The 23,282-nt window shown below is 36.8% G+C and overlaps 3 pseudogenes; 1 reads left to right on the forward strand and 2 right to left on the reverse strand.

Annotated features, from left to right (window-relative positions):
• Positions 1 to 199: 199 nt before the first annotated feature.
• On the forward strand, positions 200 to 1,129 carry LOC116155273 (olfactory receptor 4C6-like; annotated as a pseudogene).
• A 2,889-nt stretch (positions 1,130 to 4,018) lies between these two features.
• Positions 4,019 to 4,925, reverse strand: LOC135320943 (olfactory receptor 4C3D-like; annotated as a pseudogene).
• Positions 4,926 to 17,573: 12,648 nt separating this feature from the next.
• LOC135320935 (olfactory receptor 4A15-like) lies at positions 17,574 to 18,525 on the reverse strand (annotated as a pseudogene).
• Between the last annotated feature and the right edge of the window lie 4,757 nt (positions 18,526 to 23,282).

The following is a 23,282-nucleotide window of genomic DNA, read 5'->3' on the forward strand; positions in this document are numbered from 1 at the left end:
GAAAAAGAAGAAGAAGGAGGAGGAGGAGGGGGAGGAGGAAGGGGAGGAGGAAGAGAAGGAGAAGGAAAAGAAGAAGAAGAAAACATAAATTCCCCGAGATCCTGGAAATACATGAAGCCAAATAATCACTAATTATAAATGGTATGCTGCTTTTTCAGGTTTATAACTCTCAACTGGGGCTTATATCATCATCTGATACATGGAAAATCAAAACAATGTGACTGAATTCATCCTTTTGGGCATTACAAAGAATCCAGAGCTGAGGAAAATACTCTCTGCTGTGTTTCTAATCATGTATGTGTTCACCATCTTGGGAAACCTCCTCATTGTGGTAACCATGGTCACAGATCAGAGTCTGAGGTCCCCTATGTATTTTTTTCTTACCTCCTTGTCCCTCATGGATGCCACCTTCTCTTCTGTCATTGCCCCCAAGATGATTGTGGACTCCCTCTCTGAGAGCACTACCATCTCTCTCAAAGGCTGCATGACCCAGCTCTTTGCAGAGCACTTCTTTGGTGGAGTGGGATCATCCTTCTCATTGCCATGGCCTATGAACTCTACGTGGCCATCTGTAAGCTGCTGCACTACATGACCATCATGAAGTCTGGTGTGCTGCCTCTTGCTGGAAGGGGCCTGGCTGGAGGGATTTTTCCATGCAGTTATACAGCTTCTCTTCATCTTTCAAGTATCCTTCTGTGGCCCCAATGTCATAGACCACTTTATGTGTGATTTGTTTCCATTTTTGAAACTGGCCTGCATGGATGCCCACATCCTGAGCCTTTTGGTCATCCTCAAAAGTGGGGTGATGTGTGTGGCCATCTTCCTTATCCTCATCACTTCCTATGTGGTCATCCTCTGCTCCCTGAAGTCCTGCAGCTCTGAAGGGTGAAGCAAAGCTCTTTCCACCTGTGGTTCCCACCTCATGGTGGTCGTCATGTCCTTTGTGCCATGCATTTTCTTGTATGTGAGGCCTGTGGCCACCTACCCCATAGACAAGGCAATGGTTGTATCCAATTCCATCATCACACCCACGTTAAATCCCTTGATCTACACCCTGAAGAATGCAGAGGTGAAAAATGCCATGAGAAAACTGTGGATGAAACAAGGAAATCCTTCGGTTGGCAAGTGATCACATGCTGAGCAAATCACGTATTTCCTGTAAGAAGAAGTCATTCTTTTTGAAAGATGTAAAAAGTAAAACTATTCTCCACCAACAGCCAGAGGGATCTCTTAAAAATATAAATGTGATTTATGATTTAGGGTGTTTAAAATGGAAGGATTATGGTACTCTACTGCTTCACATCCTTCCTTGGCCTCCCATTGCCCTTAGAACCTCCTGACTTGTCCTAGAATCTCCTAGTTAATCTCTCTGCTACCTGTAATTCTCCAACCACATCTTGAGTGCTTCCCCCACCCCTCACCATGTACCAGAAATGTTGGGTTTTTTTCCGTCTGCCCTTAGAGCTGATAAAGCCTTTTCTCACCTCAGGGCTGTTGCTTCTCTCTCTGAAAACAAGTCATCATCTACTCAAGTGGTTGTTTGTCTCTAGCTTCTGGTCCCAGGTTAAGAGATTGACATTCCCTCAGAGAGCATCCCGCCATGAGTCAAGTCAATGATTCTTCTACTCTTACCATTACTCTCTATGTCTACATCTTCTTTGTCTCCTTAGTAACAATGACCAAAAGTTATTTGTGTATAATTATCATTGGATTTTTTTAATTTCTATCTCTGTCTAGATTGGACAACTACAAAAGAGGAAATTTTATTTATGCATGGCATTTGTTTTAGTTTTCAATAAATACCTGTTGAATGATTATAGAATACAAGAAGCCAAATAACCAAATTCAAATAGCCAAATTCAAGTGGTTATGTGGGAAAAAAGAAGGCAATCAATAAAATGAAAAATAAACAAAGGAAAACCAAAAGGCAGAAACTGGCCATAAGTACAGAGTTTGTGGAAATGGAAGGCTGTGTTTATTTCATGGAACATACTTCATATTGGATAGTCAGAGAAGGATTCTATTAGCAGGTAATGTTTCAGCTGACTTTGAACTCTGTTGAGGTTCTCTTAGGAAATGTTATGAAATATATTAATTAATAAGCTTAATACTGATGAGCACCAATAATTGACAAAACATGATCAAAATGAAACAGCCATATGAGGATCAGTGGGATGAAGACTCTAGAGAGAAAAGACTCTAATGCAAGAAATACCATGGCATTTCCAAGGAACTATGAAATACCAGAATGGATGGGACACAATGATCCAGGCATGACGTGGCAAGGAGCAAGATCAGAAATGTACACAGGGCTTAGATCCTGTAATGCTGATATTTGTAGTCCTCCTTGAGCCCCCAGAGACCATGAATGTTGTTGTCTCTTAAAAATGACCCAAAGACAAAAATGTTTTAGGAACACAGGATAACTCTAACTTTTGTGCTATAGAGGAGATGGGAAACATGGTGTGAAAAGCTTTTGTAGTTCGCTTCTAGTTGCCCTTTAAATTTCAATTATAGAAGAAACTTCACAATACACTTAAAAATACTTCAAAGTAAAGATTCATTTTAGTCCTAAATTTCTTTATTTCTTTTCCACCATAAAGACTAAATTCATGTTAGTGTAATGACTTGAGTCTTTAGAAAACCCTTAGGATGACCTTTATTATAATTACATAATGAAAATATGAGGAAGAACCTTGGGGTGAGGTCCTTGACTTTATATTTGTTTAATATGTGAAGTAATAAGTTCAGAAAGTTTAATGAATGAAATTGATGCCAGCAGAGTACTATATTTTAATTGTATTGTATACAATTTTCTTATATATAGACCTAAATATACCACAGACAATTGTGTTTCACTTGAAAGACAGTAAGACTGAGTTTTTAAGACCTAGATTGCAAGTTTGTAGCTGAAACTTTTGAAAAGAAGGTGCATTTCATTGTAATAGTCCCTGACACACTATATGGGGTAAGCGTGTGTAAGTAAATTAGTAAAGGCAAGTAAGTTACTGAAACCTCTCTGGCTTCAATGTGCTTCAGTGTAAAATGTTCATATTAATAATGGAACAACAGGCTTAATATGTGGATGAAACAACTGAGGTGGATATGCCTGATAGATACTAAGTTGTTCATTTAGCGTAAAAATGTGTATCAGACCTACAGATCAATAGCTTTGGAACCTAACTATATGCATTTTTTGTTGAATTTGGATGAAAAAAAGTTTACCCTTCTTGTTTCAAATGGCTCCACAAGTATTTACACTGAAAAAAAAATCTTTATATTCATGACAAATTGTGAGCCATAGGGATAGTTAGGAAAGAATATGGAAACAAATACATTTATGGATATGTATGACTGAAACATTATACTGAACACCAGAAACTGAACCACTGTAAACTAACTATACTTCAATATAAAAAGAGTAACTTCAAAATTTCTGGCTACTTTTGTGCCAAGAAAAGAATTAGAGATGGATTTTGAATTATTCCTTCCTCCATTTGTGTATGTTTCTCTTTTTGGTTTTGTAAATTCATTAAGAAGGGATAAAAAAATCAGATGTGATTCTTTCAAGCAACTGTCCCTTCCCTGTGTGTCTGTATAAGAATTTTTATCCCTTATTGGTTTTGCCAAAGGCTAAGCAAAAACAAGAGTTCTTAGATGAAGGTCCTATGGAAAAGCTAATTTCATCCAAGTAACATACACTAAGAATTTGGTAACATAACAGGAAGATTCTGGAGAAAAAAAGCATATGCTACAATCATTACTAAGGGTTGATGATTGTTCTCTCCATGGGCTATTAAGAAGCTATGACCATGAATATTGAAGACTTGGTAAAGTACAAGTTATCAGAATAAATGCCTACCCATTACTAAATAGTCAAGAAATGCTAGTTCCTAGGCCTTTTTTCTCAGTGATCTGCAAACTTCCTTAATTTTTCTTTTTCACAATTTTCAACAGGTATAACCCTCCCTATGTAAATCATTACTTCTTTGGCATCATGAACAGCCTAAGTTACTCTCTACTTCAACAAACTCCTCATGGCATTTTTCACTTCTGTGTTTCTCACTGTGTAAATGATGGGATTTAACATGGGAGTAAGGACTGAATAGAACACACTCACCAACTTGTCTACCAGGTATGTGTCCACAGGACGCGTGTAGGTGAAAATACAAGGGACAAAATAGAGCACCACTGCTGCAAAGTGGGAGCCTCATGTAGAGAGTGCCTTGTGCCGTCCTTCAGAGCCGTGGGATTTCAGGGAGCTCAGGATGACTATGTAGGAGATGCGTAGCATGAAAAAAATCAGTAAGCACATGCCCCCACTGTTGGCTGCCACCGCCACTCCAAGCCTGTAGGTGTCGCTGCAGGCAAGTTTCAACAGTGAGAAGAACTCACACATGAAGTGGTCAATGACATTGGGACCACAGAAGGTCAAGTCATCTGCAGAAAGAATCTGCAGAGTAGCATGCACAATCTCCCCAGTCCTGGCCACCACAACCAGGAGCTGGCAGAGCCTCTGTCGCATGATGGTCGTGTAGTGCAGAGGCATGCCGATGGCCACATAGCGATCATAGGCCATGACAACCAGTATGATGACTTCTGAGCCTCCCAGGAAGTGTTCCAAAAAGAACTGGGTCAGGCAGCCACCCCAGGAGATGATTTTCCTCTGGTGCAGCAGGTCAATGAGCATTTTGGGGGTTGTGACAGAAGTGAGGGAGGCATCTAAGACAAACAATTGAAAAATTAATACAAGGGAGTTGAAAGGGGCTGAGGGAGATGGTAATGACAATGAGCAGATTGGCCAGCAGGGTAAATAGGAAAGTAAACAGAAAGACGGTGAAGACTATTTTCTGCAAGTGTGGGTCTTGTCTGAGTCCCAAGAGAACAAATTCAGTCACATTGTTGGGAGGCGTAAGGAGATCCATTCAGCAAGTAACACCTTCCTGGAACCTGACTTACCTAGAAAAGAAATAAGGAAAGATATTCATTAATCATGAAAAGATCATGGTCTGAATACCTTGGTGCAAAAACAGAGCAGTCACTGTACCTGTGGAGCGTGGCCCTGACACTCCTGCCTCGGTGCTTGTTTCAGTTCTCTCTTACATCCTCCATGATGTTTCCTTCTCTTCAGACACCTCATACCTGTCACCTGTAAAACCTCTATAGGGCAACAATTGATGGGAAATTTACTGAGAAAAACCTGGGCTGTCCTCGTGAGATCTGGATTCTCTTTCTGGTTCCAACTCCATGCTACTCTGGTATGTCAGCTCTGTGTCCCATGATCCCGAGCCCTCCTCTGCGTCTGTGAGGTTACAAACTGTAAATCTCAGATGGGTCTGTAAGCTGAGAGGTGCTGAACACAGGTAAGATGTATTCCACCTTTCATGAGAATTTACATTTGAACCCTCAGCTCTAACTGGAAAGAAAGACAGTGGCAGTGAATATCTACCATAAGCAGGCCATTTAGGGAAGTGTATATGTTGTTGTTGACATACCCTCCCTGGGTACCTCCCATAATACATATACTATTCATGTGAGTCTTGTCACTCAGCCGACCGCAGTGCCTGGCCCACTGCCTGCAGTTCCTGAAACCTATTAGGTGATTAGTAAGTGCTTAGAGAATCGCCATTCTCCATGGGTAAGAATGCGACTGCTTCCCAGACCACAGACCTACCAGGAATTAAAGTGTGTTTGTCCCCTGCTCTGTTTATCATTGTTTATCTTCTCTATGAGAAACATAAATAAAAATCTGAAAAGAAGCTGTATTCCAGTTTAATAGTTTCTAACACATTTATAGGGTAAATATGAAAATAAGAATCATCTCTAGTTAAGAGTAAGTTACTGGATCATTTTACTCTCAAGATAATTATAGTGTTTTTTAACTGATAATTCTTATTCTTCAAAATTCTGTTCCACACACAATTTAATATTGGCATATTCAGTGAATTTACAGCCTTTGTAGACTTGGAAAAAAAAAAACAAACTCTTGCATAGGTGTTCAGTACACAGGATCTGTCACACAAAGGGAATCCCAATTTTCAAAATTCTAAAAATAATAAAAAAATGAAATAGTCTGCTAGATACAACAGAGAGATAGAAAATATACATATATGTGTAAAAACACGCACAACACAGACATGTAAAATCTATTACTTACTGTAAATACCTACTACAAGTTCACTCATTCAACACATATTTCCTAGACATATATTAATGTATGTTTGTTCACACAATCATGAAAAGTATTCCTCTTAAATGCCAATGATGCCTGAAATTTCACTACCAAACAGCAGCAACTCATCCCTCCATGATGTGAGTGACCTTCCCACCCCTTTATGTTTCTGCGACAGGCATTCACATTCCTCCGTCTCCCACCTTCCCGCAGCATCCATCATCCATCATTCCTGGTTACAGGACACGGCATTACTAATACAATGAGGAAATTTGGGGACAAAGTTTTCCCAAAGAAGGGGGAAAACATAAACATAATAAAATGTATTTGACCAAAAATATCTTTTCCTTTGAATGATACATTTTTAAAGCTTTATTTTTTTAATTATCCAAAATGAAAACCTTACACATATCTGGAAACAAAGTGCAGCAGCTGCAGTACATGCCCTTGTTGTGATGTGGGATCCCTCAGCAGAGAGGAAACAAGAGGAGTGTGCATAGAGTAAGAATTAGACATAATTAATAAAAGTGATTTAGGAATACCTAGGAAGAAAAGAAAATTATTTTTTCCTTTTTCCTTTGGCTCCACAGAACTCTTTCTAGGAATAAGCCCTAAAGGAAAATATTTTTAGAAGAGAAATGTCATTATTTATAGACATGATCAACACTATTTTTAAGAGCTGTGAAAAATTTAGAAACTACATGGAATGTTCAATATTGGAGGGTTGGATGATTAAAATATAGTGCATCTCCTTGATTCATTTGTACTTTTTAACAGAGGTGTTTAAATCTTGTGTTGTATCATAGGAAAATTCTTACATTGTTTTCTTAAGTAAGGAAAATTTGGGATGTGAATTTGAATTATATAATAATTCTAACTAATTTAATTCTAATTATATTATTATCATAACTTAAATATCTCTCACTGAGAAAAAATATTTTATTTATAAATTGATGTTAGTGTAATTGAGTCTTTCTTGATGTTTTCATGCTGAAGAGAGATTGAAATCATAGATTGGTGAAGATGAGGGGTGATCATAAAACTTGTAAGATCCATTTAATCTTGAAAGCCTATGATTATATGATATCCTGGGGGAAAAACAGAAACAAAAACAAAAACAAAAAAAACCTTACCTATGAAGTTGTCTGACATAGTTCTATGGCCAGGGCGCCAGGCAGCTGTTAGCTCACCAAGAAAGAAGTAAAATTGTAAGATTAAAAATGCCACATAGCTCAGCTATAATACGTGTCTTTGCTGATTTGTAAGCAGGACCTTTGGATAAGGCATTTCTCTTGAAACCTAAAAGTGCTACCACATTTTCTGCTTGTAGCCCAGTTCTGTGAAGTTTTTATCTGTGGCTAATTGGACCTCAGGGGTACTTCACCACCATTAGTAGATCTTGCCAACAACCTAATTATTGCATTTAACTGAATTTCAGAGAACTCTTAGAGCATTCATGTTATTTTTGAACTCCTCCTTAAACCTGCATGAAAGCAAAACACTATGACAAGAGAAAAACATCATCAGTTTGAACACTTTTGAATTTAGGCATTTGATGACAAATGAGCATAATTTGGAGTCCAAATATTGACTATTGTATAAACTAATCATTTAGGTAGGTAACTATCTGAATTTAAAATTTTTCAGGATAGTATTTCATTTTAGTTGATCTACCATTCATTCTAATCATAATTTTTAAATATTGTTTTCAGATGTACAAGTGATAATTATGAACACTATTATAATTATGGCACTTTCGACCTGGTAAAGTTTACAGTAGTTTTTTAAAGTGGTCATATCTTGTGTTAATGCTGGAATTAGATTAACATGATAATGGTGAAAATAATTCAATTTTTCAATTATATTTGGAGATGGTAAAATGCAATTTTGTCATTTAATCTCACGATAGACCTATGGAAACTGAAAAAATTGGCAATAATATTCACAATTTATAACAAGAAAATATAAGACATTGAATAAGAAAACCATTTGGCAAGGGGAAATAAGAAACCAGACCACTAAACCCTGGGCCAGGATTCTTATCTTTAAATTATTGCTTTACAGTGAAATTGTCCTGATGTTGTTAAGCTGCCACCAACAGTAAGATCTATTACAATTACCTACTAAAATAAATAAATTTGAATATTTGAAACTATTTTGTAAATAAATTCAACCAATTCAATGCAGGAATATTCCTATATAGAACTACACTCACTCAACATGTTAAAATATGCTTTTTTTAATAAGAAGGAAAATAAATTGTGCATAGCTCTGGATTGGGTCTAGAGGATGTGGTCACTATCATCAGGATGTGCCATGAAGGAAAAGAGTTTAAGAAAACTGAAGCCACATGACTAAACTTAGTTTGACTAGGCACTTTAATAGTGTAATGCTGTAATAATATGTGTAATGATAGATGTCAAAGACTGAATGAGGATGTGAAATGACCTAAAGAACTATAAGGAATATGGATTTTGTGGAAGTGTCAGTGTGAAAATGTTTTTCTACTTGAACTAGTGTTTTAATTCTGGAATGAAAACTAGAATCAGACCAGAGAATTGGCATGTACAGACTCATCATTCCCAACCTCATAAAAGCTTGACATCTGTGGGTTCATCACCAGTTGTGGGTTCTGGCCAGCAGAAGTCCCTCCGAGATGGAATGAATTACTCAAGACTCTGTGGAAAATTCAAGAGAGCAAGAGAGAGTTGGGAGCCAACTCCAGAGCTTCTCAAATCTCTCATATTTATTGAGTACAGTCAAAGGAGGAATGCAGGAATTTAGGGAAGGACAGGGTGGGATCACAATGAGTACAAAGGCTTTGTTTATTGTTGGTGTTTGGCTCAAGGTCAGAAGACACTTTTTGGTGAATCATGTTCACGTTGAGCCTTTCAGCTTATCAGGGTGGAACGTATGAGAATCATCAGCTGCTTGACAACTTGGACTCAGGTGGCTGTGCCTGTCTTAGGTTGCCCCCCTCAGGGGATCTTACCTGGCATTGGCTACCCAGCCTTCTCACCTCTGAGTCTGCAGCTTTTTATAACTTGTTTTCCATTCCAGCCCAAGGCTGTTTTGGGGATAGAAGACTAACAGCAGGCATGCCCAGAGTTTATAGCCGGGGGCCTGGGTCATTTCTAAAGCCTCAAGGCAGTTACTAAGCACATGTTTAAGGAGATAAGTGGCTGGGATCTGTTACAATTTGTTAACCCAATCATGGGCTCCCTCAGACATCCATTCACAGTGACAGATTAAGTGACCTTCCAGCCTCTACTTAAATAGCTACAGTTTGGGGCACAGAGATTGCTTTAGAACCCCAACCCCTGTCTAGTCTAGCTCTCCAAGCCCTAGAGAAGCACGACATGGAAGAAGAGCAGAGTTCAGTGTAAAGCAAGTGAGGATTGTCTCTGAAAATCATTTTTCAAAAGAGGAGTTCCTGGAGCTGTACCAGGAAAGTCTGTATCCAGAATACAAATCCAAGGCCAGAGTTGTTTAAAGCCCTGGAGAGTCACAGGGTTTCAAACTTGAAAGGTAAATCAGAAAGAAAGCAGAAGAAATTATATAGAGATCTTATCACAGTTGATCAGAAACTAGGTGAGGTATGGTTTAATGTCCAACAGGTTCAGGGAATAATTTCACAAAAAACAAATAAATACCCGACAAAGTGTTTTGACAGCAGGTTCATGCATTTCACTAGGTATAAAAAAGCATGTTCTTAAAATAAGGAAACACTTCTAAGAGCAGAGCTCCTGTTGTCTTAGTCCAATCCAGAGACAACTGTACCCAAAAGGACATCTGCAAGACTGTTCACAAGCAAGAGAAAAGCTTTGGGAAGCAGACTGCTGTGTCATAACTCTTCCAGTTTTACTTCTAATTTAAGTAGAAGCAAATATGACAACACTTATTGCAATAAATATATTGGCTCGGGCAGGTCACAGAACTTGGAAACACCTTCCAATTTACCTAAGTTAAGTACTTCTAGAAATTGGGGAAGCTGTTCCAGATTGTGGGAGAAGATAATGGCTTAGTGTGAAATAAAATGAGCATCTGCTGATCCTAAAGCTAGTGCTCCTACACTCCATCACGTTTTTATTCATAGTCTACTTGCTAAATATTGTTACATCAAAGAGTCCATTGATGTTTTCAATAAAACATATGGTATCCATGAAGTGGAAGGCTGAATCCTTTTGTCAAGAGAGAAAACTATAAACACATCTCTATGGCATATACACACACACGTATTTTGGTAGCAAACTTCATTTTTGAAAAGAGACAAACTAATTCACAATAGAGTCTAATAACTTAGGTAAGTTATCTGAGAAATACTTTTTTGATCAACTGTGCATTAAATATTCCTTTTTTTTTATATCTATCATAAACACCCTCCTAAAGCAGTTTTCAAAAATGATTCTAGATTCAAAGAAACAAATGTAAAGCCAAAATTGTTTTACAAATATATTTTACTATCTGCTCTTGAAAAACATCTGCATTGAATTGCTACTAATAATAGCTAATATAATATAGTGCAACTTCCTATGGTATATAATCAAAAATATATTTATATACCAAAATGTAATCAAATTCTAGCCCTCCAAAATTCTGTATAATGAAAAGATCCCAGGATGGGGAGTAAGAGTGTTTGGGCTCAAAGCTGACTTTCATGTTCTATGATCTAGTAATTTAACTTTTCTGATCTTGCTTTTTTTTTTTTGGAAAATAAGAACACTAAATTTTAACTTTATAATGCTGTTGTGACAATTTGATTACACTTTAAATTTTTCATGTCAGTCTTAGTACAGTAAAATCAATTTTTGTAATCCCTGACAACTTTTACCAAACAAAATAAGAAATCCAATATAATTTTAAATATTGGGTATGTCAGGTGTGTGCCAAGGGAACATTGGCAAATATGTTTTTTTCTATAATATATTCCACATCATCCTTGATACCAACAAGCCTCACAGCTTTCTGAGTAACAACTGCTTATATACACAGGCACATTATACAGTTCTATAATTAAAAAGGAAAGTTTTCAGTCACTGTAAAACAAGAGAGGTTCTAATAAAATGCTGCATTATTTCTGTTACATGTGGTTGGAAAATAAGAAAATTGAGACAAGGAGAAGTCAAGCCTTGCATCACAGGACATACAGTTAATAAGGGGCAGACCTGAAGATATAATTCATGACAGTCTGACCTCAAGTCTTGATCTTGATCTTGGCCCCACATTACCTCCCACATAAAAACTTACCAAATAATTAGCCAGATATTTCTCTAACATTTATCCTTCAACAAAGGCTTTCAGAAGACTATTTCTCATCTTAATTTGTGGAGGCATTGAATAACGGTTTCAAAATATACTTGGGAATTTGTAAGATGGCATCTTCTTCCTCTGAGAATTTCTCATCTCCTCTCTCAGGAGAATTAAGAATTGTATAGTAATTTTATTTACTTTGCTAAGTCAGTTAATAACATATAACTTTGTCCATTTCTAATCTTCCCTAAATTTGCTATTTAAAAAAGTATTATGTGAATATGGAGTGGATGTGGAGGACAGGGAACACTCCTGTGCTGTTAGTGGGAATGTAGTTTATTGCAGCCATTATGGAAAACAGTATGGAGATTCCTATATAACTTAAACTAGACAACTGTATGATTCAACAATCCCACTCCTAAGCATATATCTGGAAGAAACTAATTTGAAAAGATACATGCACCCTGATGTTCATAGCAGCACTATTTACAATAGCCAAGACATGGCAGCAATCTAAGTGTCCATCAACAGATGACTGGATAAAGAGATTATGATATATTTATATAATGGAATACTACTTAGCCATAAAGATACCATTTGCAGTGAAATGGATGGACCAGAATATTACCTTTCTAAGTGAAGTAAGCCTGAAAGAGAAAGAAAAATAACATCCGATATCACTTATATGTGAAATATTTAAAAAAGACACTAATGGACTTACTTACAGAACAGAAACAGACTCACAGACGTGAAAAACAAACAGGGTTACCAGGGTGACAGGGGTTGGGAAGGTGTATTGGGAGTTCAAGATTTGCAGATAATAGCTATTATATATAAAATATATAAACAACAATTCTATACTGCATAGTCCATGGAAATATATTCAATATCTTGTAGTACTCTATAATGAAAAAGAATATGTGTTTGTATATGTATGACATAAACATTATGCTGTACACCAGAAATTGATGCAATATTGTAAACTGGCTATACTTCAAAAATTTTAAAAATTAAAAAAAATTAAAAATCATGTGACAAGCTCTTCTTGACTTCTCTTTCATATTTAATCTCAGAGTAACCCTATGAGATGTATACATTATTCCAAGTTTGTTCCAAGCTGTTAGCTAGTATAAGGTAAGAGCTGAAATCTCTAGAAGTGTTGGGTATGGTTCACCATAAGCAGAATAATATTCCTGGATTTCATACTATATTATAAATGAGCTCTCTAAAAATTTGCATACATGGAGGCCAGAATTTGATCTACAAATAAACAAACATGCAATAAAATCATAGGCATTGAGAATTGAAAGGGCTATTAGAAAGTATCTAATTCATTATTTTTCTTTTACATAGGAAAACCTGACACCCAGGGAAGGAAAGGAACATATCCAAAATTGCACATTCTGATGCTGTCAGATTAAAAATAAGAATTCAGGTTTTCTTATATTCCAACCTGTTTAATCTTTTCTCTACACGGAATAGCTGATATTCTTACTTGTTACATTCAAACAAAAGTAATTCAAACAAAAGACATTGTTACATTTGCCCAATTGATCTCTGTAATTACTTTAATAAGCCTCATTGTTTCCCAAGTGAGATGTGCCTGGGGAAATGAAGATGTTGAGAGGTCATAAACAAATACGTCTTTGACTCTATCCTATAGGATTTCTCATCTAAAGGAAAATCACACAAAGAAACGATATTTTTAAAAGAGATTTTTCTTTAAAAAGAACAGGATTGTTTTTAAGCTCCCATTTTCCATACCAATTTAGTATGTCTCTCCATTTTATCCTTAAACCAAACAAGTAAATTATGTGGGAACATGATAAGATGTTATTTCCTGTATATATCAGATTTCTTTGTCAGCACAAGAATGTGGTGCTGCTTTTTCTTTACTATTTGGAAAGGGAGATTAGTTCCAAATACTTCTACCCAGTCCTTTATATTGAAGTAAATTTACTCATGCATCAGGGACACAATATGGAAATTTATGCCTTCTGTAGAATACCCATAGTCCACTAGATATGCAGAACTCACCCATTGAGAGAGCTTTGGGCCAATATTCTCATCTTGTAAAGCAATTAATAAATAGAAATTCAATTAAATAGAGTTGGGAGACCATGAGGGGGAACTCTTCTGCTCTGCAACATAGCAGAGACTAACAAAAGAAGAAAGATTCTTCTTTCCTGACAAGGGCTCAGCCAATGAAAAGTCATGGGCCCTTTACTTACTATAGCCCTCCCAAATCCCTTTACCCCTTTATGAAAGCATTCTCTTTTCCTTGTCATGGATAGAACTGTACATTGTTCAACATGGTTACAGGTCTCTAATTGCAGTTCTTGCTGGTGCCAAACAAGCCCATTTGTTTTTTCAGAAAAAAAAATCTGATAATCTGTATGTTTCAGATAAACAAACATCAGTTGGCTTTCTGACCAGTGGACCATAGTGGCATTCTTCCACCCAGAAGTGAGTGTTAGCTTAGAATCTATCTCAAGTAATCTCCAGAAAGATTTAAGTATTTCTATTTGCCCAGAGCACAATTACCCCAGTAAATGGTCTCACCTCCCTCAGAGAAAGATTAGGTTGAAGATCCACATCACCTATTTGTGGTGCTATCACAGAGTTCCCATTCAAAATTACCTGATGTAGCCTTCATTTAAAAAAACAAAAACAAACAAAAAGACCCTCTGATTTGGAAATTATCCACATCCGGTGATTGGATGAGGAGCCATGATTTTTCTGAATTGAATCTGTTTACTCAATTCAGACCACTGTTCACCAAATTTAGATTATATTTGATCACCATCATCATCATCATCATATTACTTGGCTTGGGTTTTCACAGCAAAATACTTCAGATTGGATAGCTTAAACTATGGACATTTATTTTCTCACCGTTGTGGAAGCTGGACATCCAAGATCAAGGTGCCTGCAGGGTGGGGTTCTGGTGAGAACTTTCTTCCCAATTTAAAAATGGCCACCTTCTCTCTCCTCTATCCTCATGTTGGAGGAGAATTAATAAAATGGCTGCACTTAGGCTAACAGATTGCTTATTCTTATACTTGCCCTTAACACAGTCAACTAACTGGACTGACCGGTTTCTACTCACAGCTCAAGGCCCATTGTTAAAGTAAAGCCATTAATTTTACTGTTTCTACTTTATTCCAGTAATCAAAAGTAATAATCATGCTAAGTCTCTGAGTCATTCACCAGGGAGAAAGTCACGGGACTGTAACCTTACAAAATAGCCTGAATTCCCAAGAAGACCACACCTTGGGTGCTTATAAAATAAAGAGATGGAAAGAGTGACAACTACTAGCCTCTATAGAACTGGTCACCTGGAGACACCATGATGCCACTCTAAGTCTTATGAGAAGAAAATAATTCTGTTGATTGTTGTTTTGTTTAAGCTATGGCTGTGTAATCACCCTGTTCACAGTTTTGAAGGCACTAGCCTGCTGTGAAATCCCTTTGCCTGGCAAATCAATAAAGCTGTCTCTTCTAAGCCCTAAGAATGAGACAAAAAGGGGTCAGGGCACAGCCATTCAAGGAATGTTACAGCAATTAACATCAAAATGGTGAAAGATTCAACCCCCAGTAGGCCCTGAGGCTCAAGATGGTGGGTGATTTGACTTCTAGCAGACCTTGAGCCTCATTATATGCTCACTGTAACATATTAACTTGGTGAGTAACATGCCCACAGGTGCCATGGAAGCCCCAAGGCTAGCCACAAAAGGTCTCAGAGTGGGAAATGGCCAACTTCCTGGGAATCCCAGCCCCTTCCCCAGACTAGTTAGACTGCTCCTTCCACTTATTAGCATATGAAGCCACTGAGACAATAAAAACTGGCAACATGGTTCCTCACAACCACCACATCTCTCTCCTCTCTCTCTCTCTCTGTTCAGAGACAGCCCACACTCAGTCTATGGAGTGTGTACCTACTGTTAATTTGAGCAGCCAACACCCACACTTTGTGGCCTTTCTTTTGCCTTAAAATTTACCTCTGAATAAATCTACCTTTACTCAACTGTGGCTCACTCTTGAATTCTTTCTTGTGAAAAGCCAAGGACTCACACTTGGTGGGGCACATCCCAGGGGCTCAGCTGAAGCCTGGGACATGGCCCTCCTCATGCCCCACATCCATCTTTCCTGCATCAAGACCACATCTTTGAGTTTCAATTAGGCTCATCATGGATGGGGGCCAATTTTTCTGCAACAACATGGCCTTTCCTCTAAGCAAACATCAGAGAGCAAGCTCTGGTGTACTTTTCATTTCTTATCAGAACACCAGTTCCATTGGATTAGAAGCTCACTCTTACTATCTCAAAGAGTACAGCTATTCCAGTCCCTGCTGCTCAAGGCTTTCCAGCCTGCATGACAGGTATGAGTGAAGAAACTTTTTAGATGACTTCTGTCTTAGCCAATTTCTAACAGCAAACTTATGGGAGTAGCTAAGACTTGAACTCCCAAATGAACTGATCAAATTCCTGACCCACTGAAACCATCTGAAATAAAGTGAATGTTGGTGTTTTAAATCACTAAATTTTGAGGTGATTTTTTTTTTATATGGCAATGGTATCTGTAACACTGCTGTAATTTAGATGTTGTAGTACTGGCTCATGGTAGATACACTAAATGAACAAAATAGAAAGCTAAGAAATAGAATAATAGATACATAGATCTTTATATATGAAAGAAGTAGTGGCATTGCAGGCTAATTGGTAACAGAATTGTTCAATAAATGTACTGGGGAAAAGTACATATCCTTATAAGAAAGCAACATATACACCCATCTCATACCATACCTAAAAATATATATCCTTTGTGGTTGAAAGATGTAAATATAAAAAAAGTAAAATATTTAAAGAAAATTATTTATCTCAGAGCAGGGAAGGAATTTGAGAAGTGCATGCAGAGATATTTCACCCTGAGTCCAGCTTCCTCATCACTACGTACAGCACAGGTGGTGAAACCTTGATCCCAATCATGCTCTCTTTAATGAGCATCTTCAAATCCAACAGTTAGCTCCTTAAAATCTGACCGTTTTTGAAGTATTAGATTTCTTTCTAATTAAAAGACCTAGAGTACTTTTTATTTCCTTCACTGAAGAATAGATAAAACTTTATTGTTGGTATCAATTCAAAACATCTCAAACATACGGAGGCATTAGTATTGCTAAGCACACTGAGTGATTTCAGTTATAAATTGAGAAAAAAAATAAAAAGAAGGCATATTTTGGACCTGAGTGTCTAAGTTGTGAGTTGCATTTTGACAGGAAGCTTGTAATGCCAGAGCCTTAAAACCGATCTTTGTAATGCAGTATTTGTTCCCCAAAGCCACCATAGAGGTATTGTAAACAGAGAAGATACTTTCAATTCATCACTTAAGTCAAGAACTCATAGTTTATGGAGAATCAGAAAAGCATTCATTATGTAAATCAAAATAATCTGTATCCCTGATGTTAAATATTTATTGCATTAAACAAAAAGCTCTAAACCCAGATAGTTTAATTTAATGAAGCCAGACTCTAAAAATATAGATGATTTGAGTGACTTAAATATATATTCAACTACTGGGGAGGCCACTTGAGCTAGATTCACAGCAAGGGGTTGAAAAATTTAATTCTTAGTCAAAAACTTGATCAGTAAAGAAAATCAACCACACCCTACCATTACAGCATAAATTTCACAAAGTTCATGTCTTGTGGATTTATCCTTTGCTATGAACATGTGCTGTGAAATTTTAAATTAATTAATTTGACTGAGACATTTATTTTTATTGTTAGATTAATGTTTTTAAAACAATCTAAATTTTTAATTTCAAATTTCACCCTCTCAGACTAAAAGAAACAAGTTCTTTTAGGTCGTGTTTCTCTATACCAGAATGGTACCATACCCCACAAACAAGAACTTGAAATAAAACCAAAAAATTGTTGTAGGTAAGGAATCTTCATACACTATGAATACATATATAAGAAATTAAACCTATGCAATTCTCTTGGTCTTAAGGACTATAAAATATTCCACTTACAAAAAGATTAATTTGTATAGCTGTTTCAGAACAAATAGGCTAAATAACCCAAAGGAAATGATGTTTTAAATGCAATCACGTGTAGTTTAAAGTATTCCATGATTCTGTAAAAGAATGAATATCATGTCCTACATGAGGGATACAGCCCTTTTCCACCTAAAGTCAGATTTTTACTCCAAAGTTTCTTCATGGCATTTTTCATTTCTGCATTTCTCAAGGTATAGATTAAGGGGTTCAACATGGGAGTTATAAAAGTTACAACTACCATCATGGATTTGTCAATGGGAAAGTTGACATTAGGCCTTGCATACAGAAAGATACAGGGAACAAAGAATAAAATGACCACCGTCATATGTGATGCACAAGTGTGGAAGGCTTTGTGATTTCCTCCCACACCATGCACCTTAAGGGAGTGTAATATGACCCCATAGGAGAGTGAAGAAGACAACAGTGCAGATTGCCCCTCCATTAGCTATCATGGAGAGTCCAATGAGGTGGGTGTTGGTGCAAGCAAGTTTCAATAAGGGGTACATATCACACAGGAAATTGTCAATGACATTGGGGCCACAGAAAGGGAGCTGATAAATGAAGAGAAATTGAACCAATGAGTGCAGAAAGCCTCCAGTCGAGGCCAGCAGCAGCATGAGAACACATACCCGCTGATTCATGATGACCAAATAATGAAGAGGCTTACAGATGGCTATGTATCGGTCATAGGCCATCACCACCAGGAGAATGACTTCAACACCAGCAAACAGATGATCTATAAAGACTTGAGTCATACAAGCCTGGAAAGAAATAGTCTTTTTCTCATGAAGCAAGTCGGTGATCATTTTGGGAGCAATGGCAGTAGAATAGACAGTATCTATAAATGATAAATAAGCCAGAAAAAAGTACATGGGGGAACCCAGGGACCGGCTGGCCATGATGGTCACCATGATAAGCAGATTGCCCACTATGGTCATGAGGTAGATGAGTAAGAAGGGGACAAATAGAACTTTTTGCATCTCAGGGTTCTGTGTGAGCCCCAGCAGGACAAATTCAGTCACATTGTTCCTATTTTCCATGGTGATCCAAAGGTGTTGATCAAGTGTCAGTGTCTGCAAACAAAAGGGCCAACAATGACTTAGAGAGGATTGCAAGCTTTCTGTCAAAACTGTGATATCTTACTGCACAGTGTTTTATCCACGAGGGTTCACACAATGAGATTTTGGAATCTCCTCCCACAAGCACTCCATTCAATATCACAAATTCCTTGCTTCAACTACAGTGATGAGATGTCAGTATTCTAACTGGGAGGCATACCTGAGAGGTGGCATACCACCCAATAAGAAAGCTGCTTTTTCCACAATCTCTCTCACAAAGATGACACTTTTGCCTTGATATACCATTTCTATTTTTCCTGAACACATTTTGGCTTCTGAGGCCCACCGTGAAAACAATCTCATCTCTAATAACTGATTTATATATTTATGTAAAGTAATGCTTAGTCATGGAGCATAAAACTATTGGCTTACATTTAGATAACTATCTCTTTGAATTACTGTGAGCTACAAAGATCAAGAATTAAGTCACCCACAGTGTGAAAGAACCAGGCTCATCACGAGTATTCATTAGAAGCTTGTTAAACTCTGTTTAAATAAACTGAACTTCAAAACTCATTAGAGAACAACTGAACAGAGATAATGTCTAAAATTCTTCCCAATAAAGTACAATGAAAGTAATGTTTTATTTAAAGATGCACCCCCAACAAACACAAACTAAAATGACACTTATCACAATGTTATTAGAGAAAATTGGACAGTATAAACCGAAGTGATTGATACTACATTGACATTTTTCCTACTTTCCAAATTGTTCAGAATCAATTGTTGCTAAGCATAGCTTAATTAAAAATGCCAAAATAAAATTTGAGACATAGTTGTGGTATAGGAGAAAGAATTCTATACCAAAATCAAGAAATATATTATTTGATTTGGCTCAGTCATCTTGGAAAAATCATGTCCCAATTCATTCTTACTGAAAAGGTGATTATCTTCCCAGATGTGTTTCTGAATTCTTTTCATAGAAGCCTTTATCTCAAACTGGATTCTAACACTTCCACTGGTAGACTCTCTTTATATTAATCAGGGTGAATTAGTGTGCATTAAAGGTTATTTGATTATTAAAATAATGAGTAAACTAGATTAGTTATTTTGTTCATATTGTAAGTTCTTGGTTATCTGAGTCTGTGTGGAACTTAGGACACTCATATTCACTTGAGGAAACTCAGTCGTCTATTGGGCATTTCTGATATGATCCAGGTCCAGTTTTACATGTAATGTGGATAATTTCATTTTGGCAGGACTATCTCAAATGTGCTCCATTCCAGTGTCTACATTTATAGACTGCCATTTGTGAAGGGCAGGGTTTTTTTCTATTCTTTGTGCCTCTCATGAACCAATTTGTACTCAGACATCAGCATGAGAATAAAAGTATAGAGGAGAGAAGTTAAGAGATGACAGAAGAAAGGCAGCTAGAAAATGTCAAAGACTATCAGCTGAATAAAATATGCTTTGAAATTTGTATGTGGTTTTGTTTAGAGGCATTGAGTGAGTTATTTAGAAGTAAAGGAATTTTGAATTTCCTGAGCTGTCAATCTGGAGGTGGATTGGAGTGTTAACTCAGCATCAGCACCAGGACTTGCCTCTCAGAACCTTTAGACTTCCAGAGTAAAGGAAAATGAGAAAATCAAAACCTGAACTTTCAGATGCATGAGTAGACAAAACCAGCTGCCTAAAGGAATTCCATCTTCTGAACTCCAGCATTTCATTGCATAATACATAATTCAGTGTCCCCGAGCACAATGAGGATGCTACATCCACATTTGTAACGGAAAATAAATACACTTCACAGGAGTTGTCTGAGGATTCAAGAGGTAACTTCTAATAGGAGAGTCTAAGTCCTTGACCTATGGAGCACTTACAACTCATGTGTCTCTAACTGTTTTTCCACTGTCACCGGTTGGGTCTATTGGGTCAATAACCATACCTTATCAATAATTGTATCTCTAGGATCTATGAATGTGCCTTATGCATTTTAAGTGATCAATAAATATTTGACTGTTAAAATGTTCTTATGAACATGATTACTATTCTAAACTGTTCAAAACTAATTAATTTGACTTAGAGTAATAAAAATTTCTATACTTTATCAATATTGCACTTTATTAAGACTAAATAGACCTGTCTCAAACATTTATGAGACTCTTCAAATTTCTTAACATATTCAATGGGAACAAATAAAATCTTTAAAGAATGCTCAAAAATCTAAGTCTATGATAACTATCCCACCAAGATAAATAAAATAAGGTAAACTAAGTAGGTCTACACTGTGTCAAATTCAGCAACATAAGATGGAAAACAAATGGTATGAAAGATATAAAATACTGGGAAAAAACTCAATTAGAAGGACATTGAAAATTACAGACCCTGAAATATTGTTTCAGTCTAGATCCATTTGAAACATATGATCACAATTCATGCCTAGATGTGTTCCTATTTAACTTTCTATATAGTTATTTCCCATGGGACCAATAGCTTTTTCTTAATGATTGAGCACTGTCTAAAAAATGATGTAGCAAAAATTTTGAGGTCCTATTAAACACCTAACCAGCTCATCATACTTTTTAAAAAGAAAAAAAAAATTTAAATGTGGGAGCCCATGATTGGGTTAACAAATTGTAACAGATCCCAGCCACTTATCTCCTTAAAGAAAATGTGCTTAGCAACTGCCTTGAGGTTTTAGAAATGACCCAGACCCCTGGCTATAAACAATGGGTGTGCCTGCTGTTAGTCTTCTATCCCCAAAACAGCCTTGGGCTGGAATGGAAAACAAGTTATAAAAAGCTGCAGACTCAGATGTGAGAAGGCTGGGTAGCCAATGCCAGGTAAGATCCCCTGAGGGGGCAACCTAAGACAGGCACAGCCACCTGAGTCCAAGTTGTCAAGCAGCTGATGATTCTCATACGTTCCACCCTGATAAGCTGAAAGGCTCAACGTGAACATGATTCACCAAAAAGTGTCTTCTGACCTTGAGCCAAACACCAACAATAAACAAAGCCTTTGTACTCATTGTGATCCCACCCTGTCCTTCCCTAAATTCCTGCTTTCCTCCTTTGTACTCAATAAATATTGCCCTCTCACTCTCTTGACTTTTCCAGAGTCTTGAGTAATTCATTCAGTCTCAGTGGCCCTTCTGCCGGCCAGAACCCACAACTGGTGATGAACCCACATTTAAATACCACATTTTCCAAATCAATTTCTTCATAATAAAGGAAAAATACTCTTTCTAAAACCTGAATGTGGCTGAAGAGACTTTGGGGACAAATGGAGAATAACAATTATCAGAGACAGCTCACTGCCTGTCTTATACATAGTCTTTGTTGGTTTTGTTTGGTTTTGTTTTATCACTTTGCAGGGGGGCCCTGGGTGACTGCAGTGTGCTTTATGAGAACTTGGGCTCTAAATTATGGTTTGGAATTTGAGCCTCAGAATCCGTACTCACTAACTGTGAGAGCTGGATAAAGTGATCAACATCATCTGTATAATGAGACTTAAAAAAGCATCTAACAGAATGGTTTGAAGGGTTCAATAAGATAATGCAAATAAAACTCTCCAAAAATTATTGGACAAATAATAAATGTTAAGTAAATTAAAATATGACTTAACTAGTATTTGTTTCCCCACGTAATTTCAGTGTCTCATCTCTACATTAGTTTTATGTAAGTTTTCCCCCAAATCCACTCTTTTGTCTAGTTATCCAAAGGATCATTCCCCAAGTGATGGATGGATTGACTGTGTCATTACTGTATGCAATTCTGGAAACTGTCTTCTTTTCATTGTTTACATTAATGTGTGGAAATTGCCCTGTCTGTCTTTCTCCAAATCACATTCTCTTTGAAATGTATCATTAAAACTAATCTTAATCTGAGGGATCTTTCCATAAATTAAGAGGTCAACTGAGTGCATAATGTGATGTGTTCTTTTTCATTTACAGTATTTTTAAGGCCCTCAAAATGAGAAAATATCCATATCATATACCCACGGACAAATAGATATTGGCATTTTATTTGAGTCTGTAAATCTTGTATCTAAAAATATACATGAATTCTGTTTCCACAGATACTAAAATTCATTTTCCAATAATGGATAAGTATAGGTCATAGGTCAATGAATCTAAAAAGTAACTAAATGTTTCTGAACTCGAGTTTTCACATTGTAAGTTTTGAGTTTCCCTTTGTAATGAGACTGTTAGTTTACATATTAAAAAATGTTATTGAGAGTTTATACACAAAAGAATAGGAAGTAGAGACTCTAACTGATATTTTTATAACAATGTTCATAGCAGAATTATTCACAATAGCCAAAAGGTGGAAACAACCCAAATGTCCAACAACTAATGAATGTATAAACAAATTGTGGTAGATGTCAGCCTTAAATAGAAATGAAATTCTGAGATATGCTACAACATGGATGAAGCTTGAAGAGGTTATTATAAGTGCAATAAGCCAGACAGAAAAAGACAAATATTTTATGATCTCCCTTTTCTGAGGTACCTAGAAGGGTCATGTTCTAAGATACAGAGAGTACAGCAGTGGTTCCCGGCGACTGGAGGGATGAGGAGATGGACAGTTACTGTCTAATGGGTACAGAGTTTCAGTTTGAGATGATGGTAAAGTTCTGGAGATGGAGAATGTGATGGGTACACAAAAATGTGTTATGTATAGTTTACCACATTAAAAATTATCAATAAATAAAATCTCTACAGAGAACCAGAACATTTAAAGATA

The sequence above is a fragment of the Camelus dromedarius genome, unplaced genomic scaffold (genome assembly GCF_036321535.1).
Source record: "Camelus dromedarius isolate mCamDro1 unplaced genomic scaffold, mCamDro1.pat HAP1_SCAFFOLD_85, whole genome shotgun sequence".
NCBI lineage: Eukaryota > Metazoa > Chordata > Mammalia > Artiodactyla > Camelidae > Camelus > Camelus dromedarius.